Below are 10,880 nucleotides of genomic sequence, written 5' to 3' on the forward strand. Positions count from 1 at the left end.
TTTTGAACCATTCCATTGTAGATTTTGCTTTATGTTTTGGATCATTGTCTTGTTGGAAGACAAATCTCCGTCCCAGTCTCAGGTCTTTTGCAGACTCCATCAGGTTTTCTTCCAGAATGGTCCTGTATTTGGCTCCATCCATCTTCCCATCAATTTTAACCATCTTCCCTGTCCCTGCTGAAGAAAAGCAGGCCCAAACCATGATGCTGCCACCACCATGTTTGACAGTGGGGATGGTGTGTTGCTTTTACGCCAAACATAACGTTTTGCATTGTTGCCTTCATCTGACCAGAGCACCTTCTTCCACATGTTTGGTGTGTCTCCCAGGTGGCTTGTGGCAAACTGTAAACAACACTTTTTATGGATATCTTTAAGAAATGAACCCTACATGTGACTATTTTTATATTAAGTGTGTACCACAGGTGTTTTATGGTTGAGAAATAATTCACCATACCCATATCTTCCAACAACAATTTATATTTTGTTATTTCAAATATTTTTATGTGGAAGAACAGTTTTTCTCCAGTGATGATTTCAGTTTGTGGAAGAACAGTATGTGACATTTTGCATGACTCTTGTAAGATGTCCTTTTTTAAACACATATGCCCTTCATGTAAATAACAAATGCAATATGCAGTTAATTCATTTGTATGGAGCTTCATTTAAAGGTGGTCTATCAACTTTAGCACTGATGACTATTCTTGAAAGTTGAGTCATGAAATCTTCATCTCATTTAAAATGAAGCCCTCAATGTGAACATACCATAGAACTACCAAAATAGAATACAATTAAATTCAATCAAAACAAGCACAACTTGTACATATCAAATATGGATAAATGTGATGTCCCAAAGGTCAATATACAAAATGTTCAGAAAACCATTCTCGTTTTTAACACTAGCAGCAATTAAGTTGTAAATTGCGTTAAACCCATGCTAAAGGCAAGAAATGTCCTTCTGCACTGAGGTGACAGCAGTAAATAAGTATTAACTGCTTAGGGTTAATGCTAAATGTGGTGACAGAGAGACAGTGTATATTGTAATGAATAAAAGGGAATCAAGATCAAATACACATACTGTATGTGATGACTTATTTGTTTTTAATTCATTCAGATTAAAAAAGGTTCAAATGATCACAAAATAATTAACAGAACACATTGTACATAACATTTTCTACACTAGGAACAACATCTTAAAATTAAATTAATTCAATATATTGTGCTGGTTCAAATCATACACAAATTGATTCACATAGAAAACACCTACGATACATTTAATTTCCTACAATGGGGTGACATGTCTTCTGAAATGTATACAGATTCAACATACTACAGTATACAGGTTCAGGGGATCATAAACTCACAGAAAAACAGTTCATTATGTAGCTTGGTTTAACAACAAATGATTCACTCTGCAGTGATTTATAAATAGAACGTGCAGCAGCTGGCAAGTAGTTGAGCACGGTCATCAGATCTTGGTACTTGTTTTTTTTGATGGGCAGAGGACTCTCATATGCTCTAGGGTAGTGGCTTGCAAAATAGGGAGGTTGAGGTGTAGCTCCTTGTTTTGGTTTGGAGATCAGCCACGACTTCCATCCCTCAAATAGACTGTGGCTCTGTCTGGCGTACAGATTCCAAGGATCCTCAACTGAAATTAGAACAGAAACATTTTAAGTTCCTGACATCAATAACAACTTTCACAGTCAAGCATTAGGATATTTTATTGTTAGAACAACATGTTGCATGTTGATGGGATGTTAGTAAACTATTCTCTGTGCAATACCTGTGACTTTTAACCACCTCACTGAGGTGATCTGTAGTCCAGCTGGTCGCTTGAGGACAGAATCTGGGAGGTGCCTGAAGTCTTCACATTGCATCCTCATCACCTTGAATGGTTTTGCTTCAAGTATCATCTTTGAAACATCAGGTGTATGAAGGACTGACACCTTGCGCCTCTTCTCTATGGTGGCAAAAGATCGATCACAAGGAAGAAAAGAATGACCAGAGACCATGAACTTCTGCTCAACTTGGGTAAAGTAACCCATAGAGACGAGCATCGACATCAGATTGAGCATCCGCCTGTTGTTATTCTGCCCACAGCATCTGTACAGAGAATACAATATGTTTGTAATTGATATTCATAGACATTAATTCATATTTTCACTTGTCTGAAGACGGCTGTTGGTTAGCTGGAACACAGACATGAAAGTAACCTTGCACACATTCAATCTCTGGCCTGCTTGCTGTACATGGTATTTGAAGGTTTGTTTCCGTCGTTTGTTCTCCTTTGTATCCTCAGGTTTACGTCTCCGTTTCACCTCATGCTGCAATAAAAATTGACAATGATGAATTCAGAATTTAATATACTGTAGCACATTCAGGATATTGCTTGATCAGGACCTCCATCTTTCACACACTCCCAATCTATACACAGAATGAGTTTGAATTGCACCATTGTGTAACACAGCACTTTTAGAGTTAACGTTAATGTACGTATCATTACTGTCAAAGTCAAACTATGCAAGTGTTCAATATAGCTATTATAATAATGGGCGTTTTGTCTTATTTCTAACCTGTTCTAAGCCGGAGAGAATCAACGCTTGTTGTTTCTCGTGTGGGACAGTATAGAACCTGTTGAACAGATGCAGCTTGCGTTCATCAGTCACTTTCCACAATCCTTTCTGCACGTCGTGGAAAACGCTCTTCCCTGCAGGATACAGTGTAACTAGCTAGCTACTGTAGCCATGTCGAATCATCCGGTGGATGGAGAAAAAGTAGCTACCCATGTTTCTTCTACAATCTAGCAATAACATTTGTAACGATAATGTATGAGTTATTAGCCAACGAACTTTAGCTAATATGTTCTCTATAGTTACAAATTAGACAACCCACAACATACATGTTAGTTACTGTACACTATAGCTGGCTAGCTTGATTGTTTGATATACGGTTCTTCCACATACCTCTTTTGGACAGCTTTTCCCAGTTCTCTTGACCCTTACGATTTGTATAGGGTTTTCCCGCAAGATCTTCCTTTGCCTGTCTTTCCATTCTTTTAGTTTTGTTTTACGTTTCTTTCCCACATTTCTGCGATTTTCATCAGCAACAGAAAGGTTGTGCGCTTGTCCGTCCATTCCGAGTGGTGCACATAAACGGTTATTCCACGAGAGCCTATCTTTAAATTTAAAATTATTGTTAATTAGCGCGTGGAAAGCTTGTGAAACCGGTTCACTATAGAAAAATGGCGTCCAATAATGAATTCATGTATCTCTTTTTTTTATTTTTATGTCACATATATGGTTCTTCGTCTGTAGGATTCAAATGGCTTTCTTGCCACTCCCATAAAGGCCAAATTTGTGCAATATACGACTGATTGTTGTCCTATGGACAGAGTCTCCCACCTCAGCTGTAGATCTCTGCAGTTCATCCAGAGTGATCATGGGCCTCTTGGCTGCATCTCTGATCAGTCTTCTCCTTGTATGAGCTGAAAGTTTAGAGGGACGGCCATGTCTTGGTAGATTTGCAGTGGTCTGACACTCCTTCCATTTCAATATTATCGCTTGCACAGTGCTCCTTGGGATGTTTAAAGCTTGGGAAATCTTTTTTGTATCCAAATCCGGCTTTAAACTTCTTCACAACAGTATCTCGGACCTGCCTGGTGTGTTCCTGGTTCTTCATGATGCTCTCTGCGCTTTTAACGGACCTCTGAGACTATCACAGTGCATGTGCATTTATACGGAGACTTGATTACACACAGGTGGATTGTATTTATCATCATTAGTCATTTAGGTCAACATTGGATCATTCAGAGATCCTCACTGAACTTCTGGAGAGAGTTTGCTGCACTGAAAGTATAGGGGCTGAATAATTTTGCACGCCCAATCTTTCAGTTTTTGATTTGTTAAAAAAGTTTGAAATATCCAATAAATGTCGTTCCACTTCATGATTGTGTCCCACTTGTTGTTGATTCTTCACAAAAAAATACAGTTTTATATCTTTATGTTTGAAGCCTGAAATGTGGCAAAAGGTTGTAAAGTTCAAGGGGGGCGAATACTTTCGCAAGGCACTGTACTTGTGTGTAATCTACCTGTGCTGGGGGGATGATCATTGGGAGGGTGATTTGACACTAGCTTCCACTGCTGATAGAGGTGGGGCTACCCATGGTGATCCCTGAGTCCTCAGTGTCTGTCTGATGAGTGTGTTGCTGACCCACCACCTGACTCTGAAACACAGGAATACACTTTCAACAATGCCGCAAAGATGTGACCATCTTAACAATGTAAATTGGGCTATACAGATATGTGGGTATAGTAAAAGAGGACCCCTCAACCGATCTGTGATTTGAGGTTGCCTGCTGCATTGAGACTGGGCTCCACCTCTGCGGGTGTAGACAGCTGGAGACTCCTTGGATTTTCCCATCTGCGTAGAAAAATATTATTGAATGAATATTTTTTGGACATGGGTTTGTCTCAATTGCTAGAATTTTCCATGTGGGATTACCTGTAATTTGACTGAAAGCTGATTATACCAATCAGCTTTCAGTTCAGTTGGACGACTTTACAGTAGGTTCAGCCAGAGGGGAGGGCCGCTGTCTCTTGTCCTCTCCCCAGGGGAAACCCTCCTGGTGTCAGCAAGAGTGCAGCTCTTCAGCTGGTGGTCTGACCATCCCTCTGATCCCTGACCTCTGCACAGCCCAGCAATGCCTCAAAGAACTCCAGGAATGTAATCTAGAATCAGGTCCACCACCATGAACGTTCACTTAACTTATTTGTTTTTAAAGCGTCTTTGAGATTCTTATTGTAATGAAAATCGCTATACAAATTAAACATGATTTATTATTAGACCCCTAAACAGCTTCTATCTCCTGGCCATAAGACTGTTAAATGGGTAACAACTACTGCTCCCCACCATACCTACACTGCTGCTAAAATTACTATTGATTAACTGTATTACTACCACTATGCTGCTGTTTATTGATTATTGATTGCCACATGTATCCTGCTACTGATCACTATTACCCCTGTTTTGAAGTATATACAGTTGAAGTCGGAAGTTTACATACACCTTAGACAAATACATTTAAACTCAGTTTTTCACAATTCCTAACATTTAATCAGAGTAAAAATTCCTTGTTTTAGGTCAGTTAGGATCACCACTTTATTTTAAGAATGTGAAATGTCAGAATAATAGTAGAGAGAATCATTTATTTCAGCTTTTATTTCTTTCATCACATTTCCAGTGGGTCAGAAGTTTACATACACTCAATTAGTATTTGGTAGCATTGCCTTTAAATTGTATAACTTGGGTCAAATGTTTTGGGTAGCCTTCCACAAGCTTCCCACAATAAGTTGAGTGAATTTTGTCCCATTCCTCCTGACAGAGCTGGTGTAACTGAGTCAGGTTTGTAGGTCTCCTTGCTCGCACACCTTTTTCAGTTCTGCCCACAAATATTCTATGGGATTGAAGTCAGGGCTTTGTGATGGCCACTCCAATACCTTGACTTTGTTGTCCTTAAGCCATTTAGCCAACTTTGGAAGTATGCTTGGGGTCATTGTCCATTTGGAAGACGAATTTGGGACCAAGCTTTAACTTCCTGACTGATGTCTTGAGATGTTGCTTCAATATATCCACCAAATTTCCCCCCTCATGATTCTATCTATTTTGTGAAATGCACCAGTCCCTCCTGCAGCAAAGCATCCCCACAACATGATGCTGCCACCCTCATGCTTCACTGTTGGGATGGTGTTATTTGGCTTGCAAGCCTCCCCCTTTTTCCTTCAAACATAACAATGGTCATTATGGCCAAACAGTTCTATTTTTGTTTCATCAGACCAGAGGACATTTCTCCAAAAAGTGCAATCTTTGTCCCCACGTGCAGTTGCAAACTGTAGTTTTGGAGCAGTGGCTTCTTCCTTGCTGAGCGGCCTTTTAGGTTATGTCGATTTAGGACTTGTTTTACTGTGAATTTAGATACTTTTGTACCTGTTTCCTCCAGCATCTTCACAAGGTCCTTTGCTATTGTTCTGGGATTGATTTGCACTTTTGGCACCAAAGTACGTTCATCTCTCTAGGAGACAGAACGTGTAAATTATAAGTGAAATAATCTGTCTGTAAACAATTGTTGGAAAAATAACTTGTGTCATACACAAAGTAGATGTCCTGACTGACTTGCCAAAACTATAGTTTCACAAGAAATGTGTGGAGTGGTTGAAAAACGAGTTTTAATGACTCCAACCTAAGTGTATGTAAACTTCCGACTTCAACTGTATTTTCAGAGGGACTTCGTGTGCTTACCGTCCTCAGAATGGGGGAGTGTGTGTTCTTATCCCACTCAGATCAGGGGGGTTTGAACCTTCCAGGCAGAATGCTGGGAACTCTGCCGCGTGGTCGTCCACAAGCTCCCCTTCAAATATGCACCCATTTTTTTACAATAAACTTTAACCAGAATGTTCAGAGATCTTATTATTTCCACTCCACATTAACATCTACTCAATTAGAATGATTGCTCTATGGAAGTAGGAAGTGTTTTTTCCCCCTTCACCTGTCCATGTTTTTTGTTGTCCTTCCACTCTCTTTTGTGAAGAGCCTGCGGCTGTTGTAGAAGCTGCCCTGGCCATGCCTCAGCCCCTGGACAGTGTCCCCAGTGTACTCATTCCTCAGGGGGTACTGAGAGCCAGGCACTCTCCTCAGGAATCATGTGTGGATCCCCTTTCCATGCTTAGAAACAGAGGAGGATTTACCAGTCATTTATCAGTTTTACGTGAAGTTACACTAACCATGTCTTTCTCAGCAAAATAATGGGTTTATTCATCTATCATGTCATGGCAGATTGGGGTGATATGGTATACTACCCACCACTGCGACCTGTATGCTCTCGTTGGCTGGCCCTCACTTCATATTCGTCGCCAAACCCACTGGCTCCAGGTCATCTATAAGTCTTTGCAAGGTAAAGCCCCACCTTATCTCAGCTCACTGGTCACCATAGCAGCACCCACCCGTAGCACGCGCTCCAGCAGGTATATTTCACTGGTCACCCCCCCAAAGCCAATTCCTCTTTGGCCGCCTTTCCTTCCAGTTCTCTGCTGCCAATAACTGGAACAAATTGCAAAAATCTCTGGAGACTCATATATCTGTCACTAACTTTAAGCACCAGCTGTCAGAGTAGCTCACAGATCACGGAACCTGTACCTAGCCCATCTGTAAATACCAACTACCTCATTCCCATACTGTTTTTGTTTTTTTGCTCCTTTGCAGCCCAGTATCTCTACTTGCACATTCATCTTCTGCACATCTATCACTGCAGTGTTTAAATTGCTAAATTGAAATGATTTCGCAACTGTGGCCTATTTATTGCCTTACCTCCCTTATCTTACCTCATTTGCACACGCTGTACATACTTCTTTTCTACTGTGTTATTGACTATGTTTGTTTATTCCATGTGTAACTCTGTGTTGTGTCGCACTGCTTTGCTTTATCTTGGCCAGGTCACAGTTGTAAATGAGAACTTGTTCTCAACTAGACTACCTGGTTAAATAAAGGTGAAATAAACAAAAATTAAAAAATTATATCCTGAACAAAAATGCAACATGCAACAATTTCAACGTTTTTACTGCATTACACTTCAAAGAAGGAAATCAGTCAATTTAAATAAATTAGGTCCTAATCTATGGATTTCACATGACTGCAGTAGCGCAACCATGGGTGGGCCTCAGAGGGCATAGGCCCACCCACTTGGGAGCCAGGTCCACCCACTGGGGAGCCATGCCCAGCCAATCAGAATGAGTTTTTTCACACAAAAGGTCTTTATTACAGACAGAAATCCTCCTCTGCACCCCCCTCCCCCCAGATGATCCCACAGGTGAAGAAGCCGGATGTGGATGTCCTGGGCTGGAGTGGTTACATGTGGTCTTCGATTGTGAGGCCGGTTGGATGTAGTAGCAATTTATCTAAATCGATGTCGGACACAGATCAGATCAAGAAATTAACATTCAATTCTCTGGCAACAGCTGTTGGACGTTTGCCTTTTACTGTCTCCAGCACAAAGTGCACATGTGTAATGATCATGCTGTTTAATCCCATTTTTGATAATCCATCCACCTGAAAGCTGTGGCATATCTTGGCAAAGGAGTAATGCTCACTAACAGGGATGTAAACAATTTTGTACACAATACTCTTTTTGTGCATATGGAACATTTCTGGGAATTTGTATTTCAGCCCATAAAAAATGGGACCAACACTTTACATGTTGCGTTTATAGTTTTGTTCAGGATACAATGTGACATAGACACAATATGGAAATGGCATAATGAAATACCTTAAAGACATGTTCTCCCTGAAAATATGCCACACCTTCACCATGGAACTGCTTTTGATACTTATCATCATACTCGAGTGAGCAGATTGTTTTCATTGATCATGTAGTTAGCAGGCTGAGCAATGTATGCTTAATTTATTATGGGAAAAACAAACAATATGGAGGCATTGTTTCATGTTCAGAGAGAGGCGAATGATGAGCAATGGTTTACCTTTGGACAATAATATTAGGAAGACCAGGGACCATCACTTCGCTCAAATTGTTTGTCAGTGAATGGTGGTTGTCTTTAAATGTGTCCTATCCCACTCTTCATCTACAACACAGGTGTCAAACTGATTCGGGGCGGCACGGTAGCCTAGTGGTTAGAGCGTTGGACTAGTAACCGGAAGGTTGCAACCGGAAGGTCCCTGAACAGGCAGTTAACCCACTGTTCCTAGGCCGTCATTGAAAATAAGAATTTGTTCTTAACTGACTTGCCTAGTTAAATAAAGGTAAAATAAATAAAATGTAAAAAATTCCACGGAGGGCAGAGTGATTGCAAGTTTCTTCCCCTCCCTTTTACTAAAAAAACTCTCCACACCTGGTTGTCTAGAGCTTAATTGGAAACAAAAACTTGCAGACACTAATGCCACGTTCACATGTTAGTCTGAACTAGGAAACTCTGAAATTTCCAACTTGCTAACTGGTTGTAGATATACACGTGTTCAACAAATCAGCAAGTCGATTAGCATTTGAACACGGCATAGGCCCTCCATGGAATGAGTTTGACACCCCTGATCGACAACGTGTGGTTCCAAGACAACACCAGCTTGGGAGCCAAATGCCAAAGGTTGACTTAATGACCGTTTGTGAGTCGTTATCTCAGTTTTTTGCCATTTCACTTTGTCATCCAGCCGATGCAGTTCAGTAAACATACCATGCTAAGGAGCTCAGTATGGAATCCTCAGTATGTCAAGAAAGTACAGTGCCTTGCGAAAGTATTCGGCCCCCTTGAACTTTGCGACCTTTTGCCACATTTCAGGCTTCAAACAAAATATATAAAACTGTATTTTTTTGCGAAGAATCAACAAGTGGGACACAATCATGAAGTGGAACGACATTTATTGGATATTTCAAACTTTTTTAACAAATCAAAAACTGAAAAATTGGGCGTGCAAAATTATTCAGACCCCTTAAGTTAATACTTTGTAGCGCCACCTTTTGCTGCGATTACATCTGTAAGTCGCTTGGGGTATGTCTCTATCAGTTTTGCACATCGAGAGACTGAAATTTTTTCCCATTCCTCCTTGCAAAACAGCTCGAGCTCAGTGAGGTTGGATGGAGAGCATTTGTGAACAGCAGTTTTCAGTTCTTTCCACAGATTCTCGATTGGATTCAGGTCTGGACTTTGACTTGGCCATTCTAACACCTGGATATGTTTATTTTTGAACCATTCCATTGTAGATTTTGTTTTATGTTTTGGATGATTGTCTTGTTGGAAGACAAATCTCCGTCCAAGTCTCAGGTTTTTTGCAGACTCCATCAGGTTTTCTTCCAGAATGGTCCTGTATTTGGCTCCATCCATCTTCCCATCAATTTTAACCATCTTCCCTGTCCCTGCTGAAGAAAAGCAGGCCCAAACCATGATGCTGCCACCACCATGTTTGACAGTGGGGATGGTGTGTTCAGGGTGTTGCTTTTACGCCAAACATAACGTTTTGCATTGTTGCCAAAAAGTTCAATTTTGGTTTCATCTGACCAGAGCACCTTCTTCCACATGTTTGGTGTGTCTCCCAGGTGGCTTGTGGCAAACTTTTAACAACACTTTTTATGGATATCTTTAAGAAATGGCTTTCTTCTTGCCACTCTTCCATAAAGGCCAGATTTGTGCAATATACGACTGATTGTTGTCCTATGGACAGAGTCTCCCACCTCAGCTGTAGATCTCTGCAGTTCATCCAGAGTGATCATGGGCCTCTTGGCTGCATCTCTGATCAGTCTTCTCCTTGTATGAGCTGAAAGTTTAGAGGGACGGCCAAGTCTTGGTAGATTTGCAGTGGTCTGATACTCCTTCCATTTCAATATTATCGCTTGCACAGTGCTCCTTGGGATGTTTAAAGCTTGGGAAATCTTTTTGTATCCAAATCCGGCTTTAAACTTATTCACAACAGTATCTCGGACCTGCCTGGTGTGTTCCTTGTTCTTCATGATGCTCTCTGCGCTTTTAACGGACCTCTGAGACTATCACAGTGCAGGTGCATTTATACGGAGACTTGATTACACACAGGTGGATTGTATTTATCATCATTAGTCATTTAGGTCAACTTGGATCATTCAGAGATCCTCACTGAACTTCTGGAGAGAGTTTGCTGCACTGAAAGTAAAGGGGCTGAATAATTTTGCACGGCAACTTTTTCAGTTTTTGATTTGTTAAAAAAAGTTTGAAATATCCAATAAATGTCGTTCCACTTCATGATTGTGTCCCACTTGTTGTTGATTCTTCACAAAAAAATACAGTTTTATATCTTTATGTTTGAAGCCTGAAATGTTGCAAAAGGTTGGGTTTATGTACTAAAATTATGTCAGAGCA

This window comes from Oncorhynchus mykiss, chromosome 20 (genome assembly GCF_057628025.1).
Source record: "Oncorhynchus mykiss isolate SJ-2025 chromosome 20, ASM5762802v1, whole genome shotgun sequence".
Classification (NCBI taxonomy): domain Eukaryota; kingdom Metazoa; phylum Chordata; class Actinopteri; order Salmoniformes; family Salmonidae; genus Oncorhynchus; species Oncorhynchus mykiss.